This window comes from Rattus norvegicus, chromosome Y (genome assembly GCF_036323735.1).
Source record: "Rattus norvegicus strain BN/NHsdMcwi chromosome Y, GRCr8, whole genome shotgun sequence".
NCBI classification, from domain to species: Eukaryota; Metazoa; Chordata; class Mammalia; order Rodentia; family Muridae; genus Rattus; species Rattus norvegicus.
The window spans coordinates 27,729,403-27,751,349 of NC_086040.1; positions in this window are offsets into that span (position 1 = coordinate 27,729,403).

Sequence of the window (21,947 nt, forward strand, 5' to 3'; positions counted from 1 at the left end):
CTTATCATTCACGAGTTATCAATGTTATGCTGAAAAACTGATCAACCCACACATTTTTATGTTTCCATGTTGCCATAGTTATAGTCTTTCCAACCACCCTGTGTGTGTGTTGGGCCCCGATTATTCTCTGATTGCTTTTATGAATATTCAAACCCACACAATAAAGGTATCATTTCCTCACAACTCATTATTTTTGAAGATAAAGGAAAATAAAATAATCATTTGATAAATAAATTATTACTGGTTTTAATACATAGAATTAATGCAAGGCACATATCGATGTCTGCACAGTAACGAGGTCATCAGAGAAGCTTTTTAAGATGTGTAAAGTGAGCCATGAAAGTGAAGAAGGATCATCCACACAACACCATACCCCTCATGCCACAACCTTCAATATGAAAGCTTGTATTTGTAACTTAATAGTTCCTGTCTCTTTATAGAACATGTTTTCTTACCAGGAGTATCACTGCGTAGGCATTAAATTTCTGTTTTCTTAATATCGTTAATGATATTCTATCAACCAGACTATTGATTTAAATAAAGAAAACTAGAATAAAAGATGTATTATCTGGATATGTAGTCCAGGCTAACCTGAAATTCCTAATTTCTCTCCCTCATTCTCTTGAATGTCAGTATTCTAAGAGCAAGACATTGTGCCTGGCTTGATAGAATTTCCTTCCTATTCTTTCATCTGAACATCATAGAATTCCAACAAACTACCTGTATTTCTTTACACACAGTATCTTTACAGTTCATTCCTCTTTGTTCATTTTTGCATATGGCACCTGCTGTGTGCTTGCTTGGTTACTTACTTGGAAAACTGTTCACTTCCAGCACAGCCTTGTATGTGTTCAAATACCATCCTTCTCTTCTGTCTATAGTTACACTCTGTTTTTCACAATGTAACTGATAAGGTAGCTGTTAGCGCTGTGGTGGTGACTACTTTTCATCTTGTTCACATTGTAGCCTTATATGGAAACTGAGTATGGACTGCAAAGTTCTTTTCATTATGTTTACCATCCTTAATAATCTCTGAGCTCTTGTGTAATAAGAAGCTCCAGTATTTAGCTTAGTTTGGTTCCTTCGGGATTCTGCCTTTCCCTTCCCATTATATCTTTTGAAGATATAATGTCCTCATATCCCTCAAATATTGGAATGTGGCAAACTCATTTTTCTCACACTCTGATAACTTTTCCCTTCAAATGAGATGGCCTCTCCTGTCTTGAGTAGTGAATATGTCTTTTCTGAAGTTTGGGTTTTTTGCCAAAAAATACTCCACTCTTTCCTGACAAGAGTATAGTAGGAGATATCACCAGCCTCTTAGGCTCTCTTTCTATTCACTTGATATCATGAAACGTCAGAGGTATGTGAGTACATCAGCAAATGGATGATCAACAAATCAAATGTGGGTTTCAGTATTTTCAAATTATAAATAAATAAACATGTTACATATGTTCATAAATACCATATAAGAAACACAACCACATGCACACATACACAAACACACACACACACACACACACACACACACACACACACACAGAGAGAGAGAAACACACACTTTTATGCCACATCCACATTTGTGCCTATATATTCATGCAGAGAGAGAGACACAGGAAACACAATAGGGAAAGTGCACGTAGAGATTGTACATGAACTAAAATGTTAGTATAAATAACAATGAAGGATAACAATATTTGTTTACATCCTGCTTCACCATTTGGTCACTTATAAACAGGGCTAAGAAAAAAATGTATTCCCCATGAGTTTTCTTTTCTGTAAATACGTTAATTTCTCAAATCACTTAAGTTGATTGTGTGTGGAATGCTTGTCATCTACGTGCGTCATGAGCATGTGTGCCCGTCTACCCACAAACATTTCAGATTTACATTTTATACACTCTGTTTTGGAGAATTTCTCACCATGTTACATAATTTTTGTTTCTATTCACTAATTGATAACTAGATAAATTTTATACTGGGGATAATGAAAAACACAGCTCCCCAAAACAACAACAACAACAAAAAAAGAAAAACAATACATAGTTTTCTTATGGGGGCAGGGGAAATAGTCAGGTATAATAGCTTATTAGATCTATTAGATTAGATCTGCCCATTCATGCAAAGTTATGAAAATCTAAGTGTAGAGAACATAGAGTAGACTTAAAGCTCAGACAATTATGAAGCAGGAGTGCTCTTGTAAATAACTGACAATTTAGTGGACTCTGCTCTTGTAGAAAAAATGCTTGAATCCATAGGATTCTATTGTGATGCATTTCACACTTATTTTGATGTACTGTAAGTATTTCTCCATATTAAATTAAAACAAACAAAAACAAATAAATAACCTTCCCACAGCCAACACAGAAATAGACTACATTTTTATTTGAAATATGTTTAAAGCAACTTCCTTTTCCTTAGTAGTTTCTGTATTTTTATTGGTAGCTTTCTAGAGAGTGAGGCCTTGCCACTCCCAGTAAAATTTTCAAAATATCAACTCAAGAACTAGCATGTTTTATTTACATTTGAATTTGTGCAATAAAAATGATTCATGAGAAATCTAGAGGCTGGGATTTTTACTGTGATCTTTGTTGCAGAGACTGTAATTAATTCTTTACACAAAGCTTTGATTGTTGTTAGGTATGATACTGGCTTAAGTAAGTAAGGGACTGTTCATTCTCCCCCTTAACCACAGCTTCAATAGCCTTATATACATGTCTAAATTACCAGTACCATCCATGTTCATTGAACGGGACTTAAGCAAAATTAGAGTGCTGTTGGCTGTCACCAAGCTATTTATGCCACTGCCCTGCCCTTTTGGTTATCCTGCCATGTTGATCATTGTGTTTTACAGGCTTGATGTGAACAATCACTTGAAGCTGGCAAGACTGATGATTGTAATTACAGGTTATACTAGAAATTCGACCTGTGCCTGGCACATCTTGCTTTATAAGAATAGTGACTTTCTGATAGGCAGAGGATGTAAAAGTTAAATTTGGTCTTAACTAAAAAAAGTAAATTAACTTTTTCCTGCTACAGCATCTTTAATTAACTGAAGCAAAAAAAATCTATTTACTTAATGTTGGGGAAACATCATTTAACAGTATAATCCATCTCCTTTTAAGTTATAAAAAGTCACAGATAGTTGGAAGCTGTCATACTCTGTAAAATTGGCATCAGGATAGTGACAAGGAAATATTCTCTGTTTTATGCAAATGCATAATAATAATAAACAAAATTATGTACCAAGCTTCATGCTTTAGGTAACTAATTGCATGCATTCAATTGTATCTAAGATAATTTCATATTAGCTAGGTATCAAGTGCTTTATAATTATGATTAAATTATTAATTAAATATTAAAATAAGCATACAAGAGTTACCAAGTAGACAGGGAAAATACAATATATTAGAATAGTCAAAAATATTTATTAAAATCCAAATGATGAAAAAATTGTATATATAAAAGCAGCCTGGAGTTATATGTCACCTTAAAGTGTCATAGTGTGTTCCAGTGAGGTAGTTTAGCAGATAAAATTTCATGCCATGAAAAACCAAGAACCTAAATTTGATACCTACACATATATGTTTGAAAGACTTCTATATTCACCACATGACCAGAACACATAAAAGCTTACACAGAATATTAATAATGAGACTTATGAGAACAATAATAATAAGAAAAAGAAAAAACAAAACTCTAGGAACATTTTAAAGAAATAATGTATTGGCCTTAAAATAGGAAATTCAACACATTTTCTTTGTACATTTACTATTCAAATTTTACTTCATTCTATATGGAATAAAAATCACATCAGATGGATTGTATAAAGAAAGAGAGGACTGCAAACTGTAAAATTAATATAGTCATTGCAGGGAAAGAAACAGAAACTATCCCAAGGTTCGGTAAGTAAACATTTAGAGGATTTACTGCATAATATTAACATATTTAATCCAACACATCTTACGATGAAAAAGAAAAGAAAGCTGGAAAAAATAATGCCTGAATGTAGTCATAGCACCTAAAATGTGGCAAGATGTCTCAAATTCAAAGATACCATGAAATACATGAGAACATTATAAATAGTTTGATTTTATTATGGAATAAGTATTGTAGTGTTAGCTTAGTAGTTTAGAGCACTTACTGCTCAAAGAGCAAACATGTTCAGTTTCCAACACCCAGGAAGCCACTTGCAACCAGCTGTAAATGCAGCTCAAGGGGATCTGACAGCTCCTGGTTTCCCCAGGTGCCTGTGTTCATATGCACAAATCTATACATAGACATTCACACATAACAGATAATTAAAATAAAAAGATTAATGAATGTATTTTCTGCCAAAATTATAAATAGTAAGCCTTCTACATATGCAAACACAATTGATGCAATGTAATAAGAAAGGAGACAATTCGCAAATAGTACTTAGCGGAAACTAAGGATTAATGCTAACACAGTTCAGTAAGCATAAAATTCTAAACTTCACGAGTGAATTGCAATGTGGATGTTAAAAAGAAACTAGCATTTTAATTTTTGAGTAAACTATTTTATAAATTATATTATTTATTTACATTATTTCCATTGTACACTCTCCTGGTCCCTTCCCACAGTTCCTCATCCCATTCCACCTCTTCCTTCCCTGACTCCAAGAGGATATTCCCCAGATCCTACCAGGCACCATAATCCCTGTCGACTCAAGTCACTCAAGGGTTAGGCCAGACCAGCCAGTCCTCTGCTATACGTGTGTCAGGAACTCAAATCACTTTGTGTATCCTTCCTGGTTGGTGGCACAGTGTCTGGGAAATCTCAGCGGTCCAGATTAGTTGAGACTGCTGGTCTTCCTACAGAGGTTGCCCTCTCCTTCAACTTCCTCAATCCTTCACCTAATTAAAGAACTGACAGAGACTGATAACTTTTTAAAATATATGTCCTATTTAATTTTTAATGGTATAGTATGGGTTTTAATATAAAATAGATGGAAATTTGGCAGTATTTATACAAGTATTGCATTAATTAACAGCCTTGACATCATTCCAACAACGTGTTTTGTAATTTGTACAAAATATAATGTAAATAATCACCATTGAGAACAGTGCCTGAGTCAGTGTCCATGCTGATTTTCTGTAGTAAACTTTAGTTAATGAAAATGAAAATTATCTGAATGCCACCATTAGGTTATTATTTAAGCAAATGAGTATACTACCATTTATTAAATGCATGATGTTCCATGAAGAAATTCCCCATGAACATGTATTCAATATATATTTTTAAATGAAAAACAAATGACAGAATTATGTAATCAAACTTCATAAACAGAAGATTTACACATATTCTATAATTTTGTTAATGTAGAGTAAACCTACCTCAACAGCAGGGGAGGAAGTAGACAGAACACTGAGAGTTCTAGGTCAATTTGAACTACACACTGAGACATAATTTTAAAAACAAATATATCAGATTTGAAAGAATGTCTGTCAAAGTGTTCTTAGTGGTTACATTTGGAAGTTTTAAGAAAGCAAGTTATTCTTTGACAACACCATACATGCACAACACATGTATGGAAGCCCTCTAAACTCCCAATCTCCTATGTGCCCCAACCAACATACCTTTTTAGAACAAATCCCCATAGCACGTGCATGTCTTTTATCTTTTTTTGCTTCATGACTCCCTGGATATAACCTGAGCCTCTTCTGTGAGCATGGGCATGAAGCTATACACGTAAGAACCGGTAAGACACCCCTGGCTACATCATTTTCTATTATCCAGCACTGCGCTTAGTTCTTTAAATAGGCAGGATCAATATTATATAGAGTCTATTCCGATAGATGTAACTATTATTTGTTACTGAGTGCCACAACTGTATCATGCTCAGAGGACAGATCCTCACTGATCTCCTTACCTATTAATTAGCCCTTGAAAGAAGCCAAGCCCTGCATATCACCTTATCTCTAAACTGGAAGTTATCTCCAATGGGTAATCATTTGAATATGAAAACTTAGTTTTCTCCAAGGGAATCTAACTGGGTACATGAACTAATTTTAAACGTAGACTTCATATAAAGCACTAACGGAACTGAACATCATCTTTGGAGGATCCTTGTCTCATAATGGGTTAGGACTTTTTCTTCAAAATGTCTTTTTCCTTTTGTTACTTGTTTATTTATCTATTAATTGTTACTCTGTATGTTTTGTGTGTATATTTTTTCCTGGTTTTATGTTTCCATGGAATTCCTGAGTGTGTGAATGGAAGTCTGGGTCTCTGTGTCTGTATCTGATATTTTACCTTGTATTGGCTCTTTTCTATCTGCTTGTTTTGTTCTACTCCAGTTCATTAACTTTTATTTTATTTTTATCCCTTAAATAACTGTTTGTTTTCTAGTGAGTGTCAGAACAATGTAGATACAGATGACAGGAGAGGAATAGAAGAAAGGGGGTAATAGAGGGAAGGGAAATCATAATTCAAATATATTGCAACAGAAAGTCTAATTTTAAGAAAAGAATTTTAAAAACATACTTTTTAGTGCCTGTCTGCCCCCGTTTCTCAAAGTCTTAACTAGTTTCATATCAAAAGTTAATGAAAATATTTTAAACCCTTTCCAAATCACAGAAATTGATTTTATTAGAGCCGATCTGGAACTGCAACTATGGGAGTGAAGCTTCTATAGAGTTGCCATAATGCAGTAGGTGAGTCTTTAAATATTTTCAGAGACATTAATCCACTGAGGTTCAGTGGGAGTTTCACATGATGGATGTTACAAATTATGAATTGGAAGATATATATTTTTGATACTTCAGTTTTCATGAAACATTTCAAGATTAAATTAAAAGTTGTATGGGATACAATCATGGAATATGTATGTTCCTTTGAAATTTTCAAAATTAACCCAAATAATACTAAAATATCATTAATAAATCAGAACATATTGTATCCTAAGCCCATATCAACATGACAATTAAGAAATAGAAGTAGATGCGTATTAGTGGATAAAAGCTGTTTCTGGAGAGGCACTATAGTATTTCTGGGACAATTTCACTTTGTTGGTAGATGGGTTAAATCAAAGTCTGATAATGAAAGTCTTGCTGTAAAAGTCCATTCTCTCACTAAGGGACTCTCAAACCCTTTTGTATAGAGCGCTAGCAGTTCAATCAATCATCTGAAGCAAATTTGGCAATGTCTTTATAACATTATAATTAATTTATAACATTATCATTACTTATAACATTATTATTACTAGTGTTCATCAACATCTATTCTTCAAGCAGAATACTTCTCATTTCATTCTTCAGTGTAACGAAATTCTAAATTCAATTTCATTTAAATTAGATGATGTTGGTGATGATGGCGTTGATAATGGTGTTCGGGGGACTGGGGGTGATAGTGGTGGTGGTGGTGGAGGTGATTATGAAGATGACGTTGAAGAGGTCAAGAAAGAACTTTTTGGACAGAAAACAAAGCCCTAACTATTTTCGATGTTTTTCGTATCTTTAGTGTGTATAAGATCGACAGTGAAAAATAATCTATTGTAAGTGCTATCCTGGAAAGGAAGAGGTTTAATCTCATCAATAGTCCACAAACCAGAAGAGAAAGCAAATTTTGGCATGAGAAATTTATATGTATTCTCACATGAAACCCTTACCATAATTATAGCAATGAATCAATATAATTGTGTGAATTAGCAAATTGCCTTTCATAGTTTAAGTAATTAATATAAAGTGATCATGTACAGAGTGAAATCCATGGCTCTCGGACCAAAGCCCATGGATTTAATATCTTGTTGTCCTAGGATTTTAAAAATGAATGACATAATTGATGGCAATGTACTACCCTGAAATTCTTACCATAAAAGTGACAAAGACACCATATTATATGCTGTGTATCAGGTTAGACTTTTTTCATTCATATGTATTCAGAGTTTCAAAGAGTAAAATGGTTGAGGTTAAGAACAGGGCATTTTTCGGTTTGCATTTAAATCTCTAGTGTGCAGTTTGGTTTTGGTGGATCATTACACAGTGTTTCATTTCATCTTATTTGAACAGGTAATATAAGGTAACTGTACAGATTAATGAGCCACAGTTATATATTTCCATAATGCAGACACCATGCACTGAATTAATGTAACTACTTTTTTTTTTCACTGACTTTCCTGCAACTTACCAAAAGTTAAGATACTGTATTCTACTTTTAGGGGGAAAATTGAGTTCCATAGGATATCAAAATCCTTAATAGATTTTCAGAATTTTTTCTCATTTTAGAAATTTTATTTATTCTTCATACATGTATGTACAATGTACCATGATACACCTATCATTAGTATGGTTCTACTCCCCCCAGATACATTTCCTTTCCAGTTTCATCTTCTTTGTATTTTCCATTTTTCTTTTCTTTGAAATCCATTTGTTCAGTGAGTACTCACTACTGGGATGTTCTCTAATCTTGTTGTCTTAATCATGTGCAGAACATGTGCATAAGAGTGTAGCTGAGGGGGTCGGGGATTTAGCTCAGTGGTAGAGCACTTGCCCAGCCAGCGCATGGCCCTGGGTTTGGTCCCCAGCTCCGAAAAAAAAAAAAAAGAAAAAAAGAAAGAGTGTAGCTGAAGTGAGACCATCGGTCCAATAATTGTGTCATGTCCAGAAGTCACAATTGCATCCTCCCTCCCATCACGTTCTGCCTTCTCCTTTTAGGCAATGTTTCCCCAGCCTTATGCTCAGCATTCTTCTTCTCACGCTCTTAGCACGTATATACGTTACACATATCTGCACTAATTGCAGCACAGTACACGTATACTTTTCTCTGACCACGGCTCATGAAAGCTGTAATCTATGGACAAAAACAATAAGAATTGTAGGGCAGTTTTACAACATGGCCATTTAGCAAAACAGGAGTAGTAGAATCCTCTCTACAGCCATCTGAGACATGGGAAAACTTTGACCGTGTTTATAACATGACATCTGACTTTCCTTCTATAGAAGAGGCTTCAAAGTCACACAAACAGTAGTTGCCTACTTTCATAAGATTAAGGCATTTGTCCTCACAGTTCTGTTTCTTTCAATTGGGACAATGATATCTAGCTTCATCAATATCCGTGCCAATGATGTAATTGTGCTCATTTTATGGTTACATAAAGGTCTATTGCCTATATATGTTATTTATCCAATTTTGTAACATGGATATTGTGAACTGTGAGAAGATAAACTCATTTAATGTAGGTATCACAGAAATATACAGGTAGATTCCTACAGGTACATATTTCATTAGTGGTACTACTGAATCACAAATGATTTCAGTTTTTAGTTTCTATATCTTTTTCTATAATAGTTATATTAAAATTTAGTCTGAGCAACTGTATACCAGGGTACATTTTCAAGCAACACAGTATAATCATTGTCATTTGTATTTATATTTAACCAATGATTTGTGGGTTTAGTATTTTTCATGTACATTTTGATAATTATTGTGTAATTATTTTAAGCATTTGTTCTAGTGTGTAATATATTTCTGAAGAATAAGGTATATTGGGTCTTATGCTATGGATATGATCCCTATGTCAGATAAAGAGTTGGAAAACACCTTCTTTTATGATAAGGTAAATTGCATCATCATTGCACTGATTCTTCTGCTGAGTTTCAAGTGCTGTTCATGCATATATATATAAACTAGAAATATCTATGGGAAGGTGAAGGAGAGGAAAATGTAAGACCAAAAATATGTTAAATGCTATATATATATATATATATATATATATATATATATATATATATATATATATGGAATCTTCATTTCACGTATTTGTTCATGATAAAAAGCATGTTATTTAATGGGAAATAAGTTTTATGTTAACGACTCTAGCTCAATCCTCAATACTCAGTTATATTTCTTTTGCCCACTGTCCTCGTTTGGCATAGCTATGTGTGCCTTCTGAAGAAAATTGCATTCCCAGACCTCTATTTATGACCTCTGGTGGTAAGGAGAGAGAAGCTAAACAGCTATCCAAGAGGAAGTCCACAAATTGAGATTGGATTCAGAGCACAGTATTTATCTACAGTGAGACTATAATCTAGGAGATTACTGTTAAAGAAATAGCAAATTGTGTAATATTTTTTTAATTTCCATACCAAACGCTGTCGCTCCCTTGTCACTTCCTCAGAGTTCTGTCCCAATCCTCTTCTCTCCAAAGATGATGACACGGCTTGTTATGGCCCCAACTCTGAAACATCAAGTCTCTACAGAATTAGGCACATTCTCTCCAACTGTAGCCCGACAACGGAAACCTGTCTGGGAACAGATTCCTCAGTCAGGCTACAACTTTCAGGACTTCCCCCACTCAAGTTTTTTGCGGAAGCCGCATGAAGATTGATCTACCTGTCTGCCACATATGCACCAGGGGCCTAGGTCCACCCTGTCCATGATCTTCGGTTGGGGGCTCAGGCTCTAAGAGTTCCCCGTGGTCTAGGTTAGTTGACACTGTTGGTATTCGTGTGCAGTTCCTATTGCCTTTTGGGCCATCAAACTGTCCACAAGCTCCATCCATTGTTTGGCTGTAGGTGTCTGTATCTCTCTGAGTCAGCTCCTGGGTGGAGTCTCTCAGTACAACATGCTCCTATGTGCAAGTGTAACACAACAACATTAATAATGCCATGAATTGGTGCTTGGCCATGGGATGGATCTCAATTTGCACTGGCAATTCACACAGTCGCTGATTTTCTTTTAGATTTGACAAATTTTGCATAGATTGCTTTGTGGGTGTACTTGTATCTTTAACCCTCCACTGGTGATCCTTCCTGGCTACAGGAGTTGACCACTTCATGTTCCATATCACCAATGTGAGTCACAGCTTAGGAACCCCCATAGATTCGTGGATACCTCCCTTATCCCAGGACTCTTTCTCACCATGGAGATTTCCCCTATGTCCTCATCCCCATAAGTTCAAGATTTCCTTTCCTTCTCATAACTATCTGGCCATATATCCTGTCCCTTCCCACACATAATCCATTCTTTTCTCCCTTCCTTCTCCCATCCAGTTCCTTCCCTCAATCTCCATCCAAGACTATTTTATTCCCCATTCTAAATGAGATTCAAGCATCTGCACTTGAGCCTTTCTTCTTGTTTATCTTCTTTGGATCTATGAGCTTTATGGAGGATATTCTGTAGTTTATGGATATTATGAACTTATAATTGAGCAATTTCAACAAGCCTGCTGAATCATATTTTTATAGTAGTATATCAACATTGAAATTATAGTTCAGTAAAGGTGAATGTCAGGAGGGGCAAAAATTAAGCAAAAAGCAACTTAAACATCGATCAAATCACATAATTTACCAGTTGATATTCTTATAATAATAATACTCTACCACCATAAGTAATTGTTACCTCTCAGGCGATTTTTTAAATGATACCAAAATTGGCAGGTAAGTGATTTTTTTACCAAATAATTATGGTTTTTTTGACTAAGATCAAATAAGATAAATATATTGTTTTGATATCACTTATTGGCATTTTTTCTCAAACATGATGTATATTGCATTAAACGTTAAGGTATTATCCTACCTCCGAAAAAAAAAGAAAAAAAATTACGATATCAGTTTTAAATTTTAATATTTATTTTAACCAAACCTATAAAGTAACAGGTTGCCTTATGTCATGTTTGTAGACATTCAACTTCTTCCTTCCTTCCTACTTTTTCCCCATGCACACTATGTCCCTAACACTTGCACTATTCTGTCTGTATTATTCTTACTTTTACATTCATATTCCACATGTTCAATAACATCCAACCCATACTGTTTAAAACCCTACTCTCTAATTTCTTGAGATCCATTCCAGTTTAATGAACTCAAACCACTAACAGCTTCACATAAATACAAGTATAAGAAAATGAGATTCTATTATCTACATTGGAAAGAACACATGGTATTTGCCTTTCTGAGTCTTTGTTACCTTACTTGGTATATTTTCTAGTTGTATCTATTTTCCTGAAACCATCATAGTTTAGTTTTCCTAGGGGTGAATGAAATACCATTGTGTATATAGTGTCAATCTTGCCTATCTACCTATCAATGAATATTCCTTACTATTCTCAATAAAAAAACAATAGATTTCTTTATGAATAACGATGAGAAATCTCAGATACATAAGTCAAGATTTATTACTGACAAACTAAGACAAAAATTTTGAAAGATAAATATAATAACATCTTTGTGTTTATATTAACTAGAGATGTGTATGTTGATAACGTAGTATCCATAGTATTTTATACTAATTAAAAATGGAGAATATTTAATAATTTAGAGAAGGTTTGTAAAATTGTCCATCATTAAGTGATATTTCCACTAAAAATTTAATCTTTTTATAAAATATTTTGATATATATATATGTATATATATACATATTTAATTTACCTGCAAAATAAAGCACATTAAAAAGTTACTGGAATAAAAATCAATAAGAAATCCAAAGACCTGTTATATGAATAAACAGCAGACTAGGAATTATTGAAAACCTCTCCAGTTAAATTAAGAGACTTAGAAAGGAGTTAGCATTTTAATTGAAATACACATGTTGAACAAGATACAGTAAAATCCTGAAACTCTAGCAAGATGGTTACAATGCATTCCTATCTGCTAAGGTTTCATCACACACATGGTACATGAAGAGAATGTATATATGAGAAATATTTATTCATAATTAACATTGTAACTTTCTTCATAAACTCAAGCAGACATGTATCTATTTTGTTGCTTAAAAAGTATGTACAAACTACGGCTTTTGATAATAACACTAATATTTCAAAACTATCATGTAAACATGCTAAGATTTTAATACAAAAGCCAGAGGTTTCAGAGCAACAATAGAATCTTAAGATGAAAAAGAAAAATGTTCTACGTACATAGACATGCATAATGAAGTCCCCAGCTAACCAATACCAGAGGGGTCAAATTTATTGTCCTATATATTCCATAGAATTATCTGTCCCAGTTCATTATCCCTTAGCTCACTTTTTTCTTATCTTTCTCTGTTTCTTATCTTCTCAGAGCAGGTTGTATTTCTCACAAAATTTGTTCAAATCATCTGATCTTCACTCCAACAAAAAGAAGCTGTATACTTTAGAGGAAAACCAATTAAAGGTTCTCATTCTTTATTGTGTACCGTTTTAGATTAGATTTTGTATGCTTAATAGACATCTACACCTCAATGATGTCCTTTCAAGATTGGTCTGAAATCCACCCTTAATTAACAATGTAAAAGCCCTTTAGCTAATCACAGAAAAGCCTTCAAAGTATATTTATTTGGGTTTATTTAATAAAAATTCAGCTTGTAGTTTAAGCATAATAGTGATGGAAACATCTTTTCATGCATTTTCAGTGCCTTCACATTATTTTATAGCTAAAATATTGCATTAGACTCAAGATAAAATTGTTAACATCTTACTAAAATAAAATGAAAATTTTTTTCTTTGTATAATACAGAACTTATAATTGAACTTTTTTCGAGACAGTGTTTCTTTTGTATCCCTGGCATTACCAGAACCCTCTCTTTCCCTTTCTCTGTAGACCAAGCTGGCATTGAATTTGAGTTCTTCTGCCTGCTTCTACCTCCCCAGTGCTAAGATTAAAGGCCTGTGCCACCACACCCAGTGCTTTCTACATCTTTAACAAGCTCTTGTCTGATTATATTCCTAATCTTATTAAGTCAGTTCCCTAGAAGTACCTATAAGAAATCCAATAACAACATCATATTTTGCACACCTAAATCCATCATCCTGAGTTACTGATTGATCTAGTCATCTAACAAGCTCTCTGAGGGAACTGAAAACAACAAATAATTGCTTTCATTACAGGAATAAAGAAAAGGCCTTCTCACTGCACAATCTCATGATATCATGGAACAATTCTTCCAACATTACAAAGTGAAATCTCATAAAAATCCCTGTACCTGAAGCCACAGTTTCTTACCTTGTGTTTGGTTGTGCACACTATGACTGCCATTTCATTATAACCAGGTTGAACCAAAAGGTATTCTCTGCCCCAAGGATCCATTTCGATTATATTGTCATAATCAGCCATGTTCATTTAAATTTAACCACCTAGCACACCAAAGTGAGGATTTATAAAATACCCAACAAAAAACTGGGAAGAAATGCTACAAAAATAAATTCATGCCTAACAAAGAAACAGAATGTCTTTTACTTGTTGTAACACAGCGTCTATATATTTTCATTGTATTGATTGGTTCTGGGTATATTTGCAAGCCAATAAAATTGTATTTAAATCAGGAAACAACTTGTGAGATTTAGTTCTGTCTATTCCATAGCCTATGAACACTAAATTTAGATATCAATAGATATTAATAGAGAGCAATTTTCCATGTTGTGTCATTTCACTGTTTCTCAGATTTAATTGAAACAGTATAGCTAAAGCTTGTTATTTAATATTTTCCCACTCCATTTCAATTTCTACTGTAATTCTGAATGATAAGTCTAACTGGAATCTGATTACATATATTGGCCCCATACTTATTTTCCTTAAAATCATGAAGCAAAGTTTTATATGCTAGAAAGTATACTTTGGGAGGATATTTTTTTTTATTAACTTGAGTATTTCTTATATACACTTCGAGTGTTATTCCCTTTTCCAGTTTCCAGGGAAACATCCCCCTCCCCCCTCTTGTTGTTTATGGGTTTTCCCCTCCCCATCCTCCCCCCCTTATCGCACTCCCCCCAACAATCGAGTTCACTGGGGGTTCAGTCTTAGCAGGACCCAGGTCTTCCCCTTCCTCTGGTGCTCTTACTAGGATATTCATTGCTACCTATGAGGTCAGAGTCCATGTATAGTCTGTAGGTAGTGGTTTAGTAACTGGAAGCTCTGGTTGCTTGGCATTGTTGTACATATGAGGTCTCGAGCCCCTTTGAGCTCTTCCAACTCTTTCTCTGATTCCTTCAACGGGGGTCCTATTCTCAGTTCAGTGGTTTGCTGTTGGCATTCGCCTCTGTATTTGCTGTATTCTGGCTGTGTCTCTCAGGAGTGACCTACATCCGGCTCCTGTCAGCTTGCACTTCTTTGCTTCATCCATCTTGTCTAATTGGATGGCTGTATATGCATGGGCCACATGTGGGGCATGCTCTGAAAGGGTGTTCCTTCTGTGTCTGTTTTAATCTTTGCCTGTCTATTCCCTGCCAGGTGTATTCTTGTTCCCCTTTTCAAGAAGGCGTGAAGCATTCACATTTTGATAATCCGTCTTGAGTTTCATTTGTTCTAGGCATCTAGGATAATTCAAGCATTTGGGCTAATAGCCACTTATCAATGAGTGCATACCATGTGTGTTTTTCTGTGATTGAGTTACCTCACTCAGGATGATATTTTCCAGTTCCGACCATTTGCCTACGAATTTCATAAGGTCATTTTTTTTGATAGCTGAGTAATATTCCATTGTGTAGATGTACCACATTTTCTGTATCCATTCCTCTGTTGAAGGGCATCTGGGTTCTTTCCAGCTTCTGGCTATTATAAATAAGGCTGCGACGAACATAGTGGACCACGTGTCTTTTTTATATGTTGGGGCATCTTTTGGGTATAAGCCTAAGAGAGGTAGGGCTGGATCCTTAGGCAGTTAAATGTCCAATATTCTGAGGAACCTCCAGACTGATTTCCAGAATGATTGTACCAGTCTGCAATCCCACCAACCTTGGAGGAGTGTTCCTCTTTCTCCACATCCTCGCCAGCATGTGCTGTCACCTGAGTTTTTGATCTTAGCCATTCTCACTGGTGTGAGGTGAAATCTCAGGGTTGTTTTGATATGCATTTGGGAGGACATTTTAATGGAAATTTAGTTCATCCCTTTTCATTAGTTGTTTCTGAATGACTTTATTATTTACTAATTTGTTTTAGACTTTTAGAAGTATTATATTGTTGTGTGTGTGTGCGTATGTACATACATATGTATATGTGATAGTTTAAATCTAATTTGACGAGAGAAAGTTGCTTGAGTGTTATTAATAATTTATGGACACAGTGACTTTTTGTATATGCTGTGTATATAACCTTGAAAATATGTACTGTATGTTTCTCCAAGAGCAATGATCAAATATGTATACTAGATCAAGCATACTAATTTCAGTTTTAGCTTTTTCCACACTAATTTTATCTCATTAGATGTCAAGAAAGAAATAAACGGAAGCATGAATCATCTCTTTACTCCAAATATAGGTAGACTCAATGATATATCTTGCTTTTGTACATGATTGCTCACCTTTAGTTCATAAATTATATATTTAATTTGCTCTATTTATATTAGAAATGTGTGGCATATTGTATATAGGTATTCGTTGATAATTTCCTTCTGTCAACAAACATTAGGAATAAAGGATTTATAAACATTATTACAAATTCTAAGATCATCCAGCTTCTTCCATAGTCAAATACCAAAATGCATAAATATCATAAACATTTAGTAATTTTAACTATTAATAGAAGTATTTGATGTACCATTCCTAAAAAAATATTTTGATATTAACCATTAAAATTTTTCAAGGCGTAGTATAACTATTAATAAAGGTAAGTATAGTCAAATTGTTAGTATCTTTGAATCACAAATGATGTCAGTATTTTACATAGCCAAATATGCATAAACATGTAATTTTACACCTGGATTCCATAAACGTACATTGATACATTTCCACTCAAATCACCTGGGTCCAACTTACACGCATTCTCACAATTACACTATTACGCACACACACACATTCGTACATTCTTGTAATTACATACTTACACAGACATACTTACTTCCATATGCATATGGACCAAAAGACCAAGCATCAGTGCAGAAAAATGAGTTCCAATCTTTATTACATAGAGAAAGAAATCGCTTCTATCCTTTTAATGCTAAGTGAATTAAACCCAAGTTTGTAAGAGAAAAGGCTTGTTCCTTTTAATAAGAGTGAGCCTGAGTTGCTATTATGAAATAACCTTTTCTGTCCTACTATAAGGAGAAATATGCCTGCACCTTCTGTTCTTTCCAGCGTCTTCTCTTTTCCTCTTCTTCTCTGCATTCTGCATATTACTCTCTTATGTTACCTATAGTCTCTATGTTATTCTTCTCTACATTTCTTCTTAGACCAGATATTTTTGACTCAGTTCTACTAAGCTCAGTTCTCCTTAGCTCAAAGCTGACTTTTCAGCTCAGCCCCTCTCCAGCTCAGTCCATCTGTCTCTGTCCTTCCAGTTCAGTCCTTCTCTCTCAGTCCTTCTGTGTGTCTTTTCTTTCTCCTCAATACATAAACATATTTCAGAATACATGATCACGTGTTACAAAGTTCATCACTAGTTCATATGAAAGATCAAACCATAAATTGTAATACAATTTACAACCGAGAATTTTTATATGAATATCCATCAATTATAATTATCTGGCTAAACATTCATCACTAGGGTGAGCTCTACAGGTTCACTGAATATCTAAAACCATAGTTTATAGAGAAATTATTTCCAGACAAACCCAGTAAATATCTTATCCTCTGTCCTTGCACCTGTAACAAACCGTTTGTTCTCTTTTTGTGACTCTTGATAACTGTTTTGCAACCTCTTGGAATGTGTTCTGAGTAGGAGAAAGTCTGTTTATTATCTCAGAACAATTAACTGGTGACACCTGGGAGACTGGCAGAGTTCTCACTGCAATTTTGATTATTACAAAGAGACTTATAGCAGTCCCACTATAAAAGAGCTTAATACCCATTGATATAATTTTAGGAATTATTGTAGAATCATTATTAAGACTAAATAATTCATCTATTTGTCTGTATAGCATCACTACAGGACAGTACAACTTCATAGACCTGTAGAGATCTGCTCCAAAGGGGTGTGCTCTTACTCAATGATTGTTATATATGTCTAATAATAACAACATGAATAGCATTTCAATAGCAGGAAGCTTTCCCAAAATGAATCCCTTACTGCCTTACTTTTAAGGGCAAACCAGTTGTGGATTATAAAATAATCCAAGGCTATCCATATGAGGATGATCACCTGCTAGTTATTAGCTTGTCCTGTTATGGCTCCTGACACTTTCTTCTCAGTCCCACATGGTACCTTCTCCAAAACTGACAATATGATCCATCACAAAACAGGCCTCAACATATACAAGAAGATGGAATTTATCCCATGCTTCCGATGAGATCACTACAGACTAAGAATGGACTTCAATAACAACAAGATCCACATATACATGGTATCCGAGGAATGATTTACTAAAGGAGAACTTGTTCAAGGAAGAAATAAATAAAAAAAATTGAAGACATTTTGAATAAAGAAAAGGACAGTGTAACTTGGAACACAAAAATGCAATGCCAAGAGGAAAACTCATAGCTCTGAGAGGCTCCACAAAGAAACAGGAGCTAATATAGTCTAGCAGTTTGACAGAACACCTGAAAACTCAGAATCAATAAAATTCCAAATACACCAAGAGGACTAGACAGCAGGAAAAAATCAAACTCTGAACTGAAATCAACCAGGTAGAAACAAAAGGAATTATATAAAGAATCAACAAAACCAGGAGCTGGTTCTTTGAAAACTCCAGAAGATAGGTAAATCCTTAGTATTCAAATTAAAAATAACAAAATCAGAAGTGAAATAGAGATCTAACCTTAGAAAATGATGAAACTCAAAAAATTATCAGATCATACTATAAAAGTCTATACTTAACAAAATGGGAAAGTAAGGATTAAATGGATAATTTTCTGGACAGATACAAGGTACCAAAGTTGAATCACGATCAGATAATCCATCTAAATACTCCCATAACTCCTAAAGAAGTAGAAACAATCATTAAATGTCTCTGAACCAAATGATCCCAGGACCAGAAAGGTTTAGTACAGATTCTCTCAGACGTTCATAGAATACCTAATACCAATATTCTCCAAACTATTCCACAACCTAGACATAGAAGGAACACTACACAATTCCTTCCCTGACACCACAGTTATGCTTATAACTAAAGCAAACAAAGACCAAACAAAGAAAGAGAATTTCAGTCAATTTTTTCATGAATATCCCTGCAAAAATTCTCAGTAAATTTCTAGCAAGGCAAATCCAAGAACACATCAAAGCAATGATCCACCATGAACAAGTAGGCTTCATCGTGGAGATACAGGGATGGTTTAATATACAGAACCTGATCACTAATCAAACTAATCCCACTATAAAAACAAATTCAAAGAAAACAAAACAATCATCTCATTAGATGCTGAGAAAGCATTGTCCAGAACCTACCCCTTCATGTTAAAAGTCTTGAAAATACCATAAATTCAAGGACCATACTGTACTCACTAAGAACAATATACAGCAAATCAGTAGCCACATCAGACTAAATGGAGAGAAACTTAATGCAATCCCACTAAAATCAGGAACTAGATAAGGATACCCACTCTCTCCCTACCTTTTCAATATAGTATTCGAAGTCCTAGCCAGAGTAATTAGAAACAATTGGAGGTAAATGGATAATATTGCTAAGGAAGTATTCAAAATATCACTATATGCAGATGATGTGACCCCACAAATTCCACCAGTGAATTTTTAAAACTGATAAACAACCTTGGCAGAGTGGCAGAGTATAAAATTGATTCAAACAAATAAGTAGCCTTCCTCTACTCAAAAGAGAAACAGGCTGAGAAAGAAATTACAGAAATGACACACTTGACAATAGTCAAAAAGCATGTAAAATACCTCAGTGTGACTCTTACCAAGCAAGTGAAAGATATGTAAAAGAACACATGTCTCTGAAGAAAAAAAAAATTGAAGATCTCAGAAATTAGAAAGATCTTCCATGTTGTGTATTGACAGGATTAATATTGTAAAAATGGCCATTTTGCCAAACGCAAACTACAGATTCAACGCAATTCCCATCAATATTCCAACTCAATTCATCACAGACATAGAAATGGCAGCTTGTATATTTATTTGGAATAAAATAAATCCCAGGATATGGAAAACTATTCTGAAAAATAAAAATATTTTGGGGAAATCATCATCCCTGAGCACAAGTTGTATTACAGAGCAATGTATGATGGAAAACTGTATTGTATTGGCATGAAGACAGGCAGGTACATAAATGAAATAGAAGTGAAGCCCAGAAATGAACCCACACAGCTATCGCCACTTGAAAATTGACAAAGGATCTAAAACCATCCAGTAGATAAAAAGATAGTATTTTTTTTAAATTGTGCTGTTTCAACTGAAGGACAGAATGTAGAAGAATGCAAATCAATCAATTCCTATCTCCTTGTACAAAGCACAAGTAAAAGTGGAATAAAGACCTCCACATGAAACCAGATAAACTGAAACTAATTAATGAAATAGCAGGGAAAAGCCTTCAACACATAGGTACTGGGGAAATTTTCCTGAATAGAACACCAAAGGCTTTTGTTCTAAGATCAAGAATCAACAAATGGAACATCATAAAATTTCAAAGTTTCTGTAAGGCAAAGGCACTATCATTCGTTTCATACAGCAACTAACAGATTGGGAAAAGATTTTTCCCAATCCTAAATCCAATAGAGAGCTAATATCCAATATTAAAAAAAAACTCAAGAAGATTTACTCCAGAGAATCAAATACCCTATTTATTAGTGGGGTACAGTTCTAAACAAATAAATTCTCAACTGATGAATATTGAATGGATGAGAAGCACATAAGGAAATGTTCAACATCCATAGTCCTTGTGGAAATGCAAATCAAAACAGTCCTAGATTCTACTTCATATAACTCAGAATGCCTAAGTTAAAAAGTCAGGTGACAACAGACTCTGGCAAGGGTGTGGAGAGAAAGGAACACTCTGTCACTGTTGACATTACAAGCTCTTAAAACCACTCTGGAAACCAGGCTGGAGGTTCTTCAGAAAACTGAACATAATATTTAGTAACTGAGGACCCAGCTCTACCATTCGATGGCATATATCCAAAACTTGCTCCTACCTACAAGGACACATGCTCCACTATGTTCATACCAGCCTTATTTGTAAAAGACAGAAGCTGGAAATAACCCAGATGTCTCTCAAATGAGAAACAGATTCATATAATGTGGTCCATTTACACAATGGTGTGGTACTCAGCTATTAAATAGAATGACTTCATGAAATTCATAGGCAAATGGATGAAACTAGAAAATATCATCCTGAGTGAAGTAACAAAGTCACAAATAAATGCCCATAGCATGCACTCACTGGTAAGAGGAAATTAGCCGAAGAGCTCAGAATATCCAATATAAACTCATATACACTCTGAAGCTTAACAAGAATGGCCAAATTGGGACTGCTTCAATCCCAATCAGAAGGGGGAAGAAAATTATCATGGGAGGCAGATGGAGAAAGGACCCTGTGTGGGAGAGGGGAGTGAAATAGAAAAACAGGAGAGCAGGATCAGATGTGGGAAGAGACAGGAGAGAAGCACAGAGGACCAAGACAATGAGAATAGAAAGAAGGAACAATGGAGGATTTGGGTAACCTCTAGAATGTCCCAGATACTAAGTATGTGACAGGTTTCTGAACCCAAAAGTGATGACATTAGCCAACATACACAACAACAATGAAATTAAACCTGAAGACAACACCTGCAGTAGATAGACATGGCTCCAGTGCAAGGATGGGACCAGTCACCCATCTCTTATTAAATCAGAGTTAGTCCTGTCTAATGGAAATGCAGGGGCAAATATGGAGCAGAGGCTGAAAGAAAGACCATCCAGCAATCTGCAGACACCAAAATAGACACTGTTGCTGATGCTGAGCTGTGCTTGCAAACAGGAGTCTGGTATGACTGTCCTCTGAGAAGCTCTGCCAGAACCTGACTGATACAGATGCAGATATTCACAGCCAACCATTGAACTGAGACTACATATCCCAATGGAAGATGAAGGGGAAGGGCTGATGTTGCTGAAGGAGACTGTAATTAGAGGTAGAACAACAATATCAATT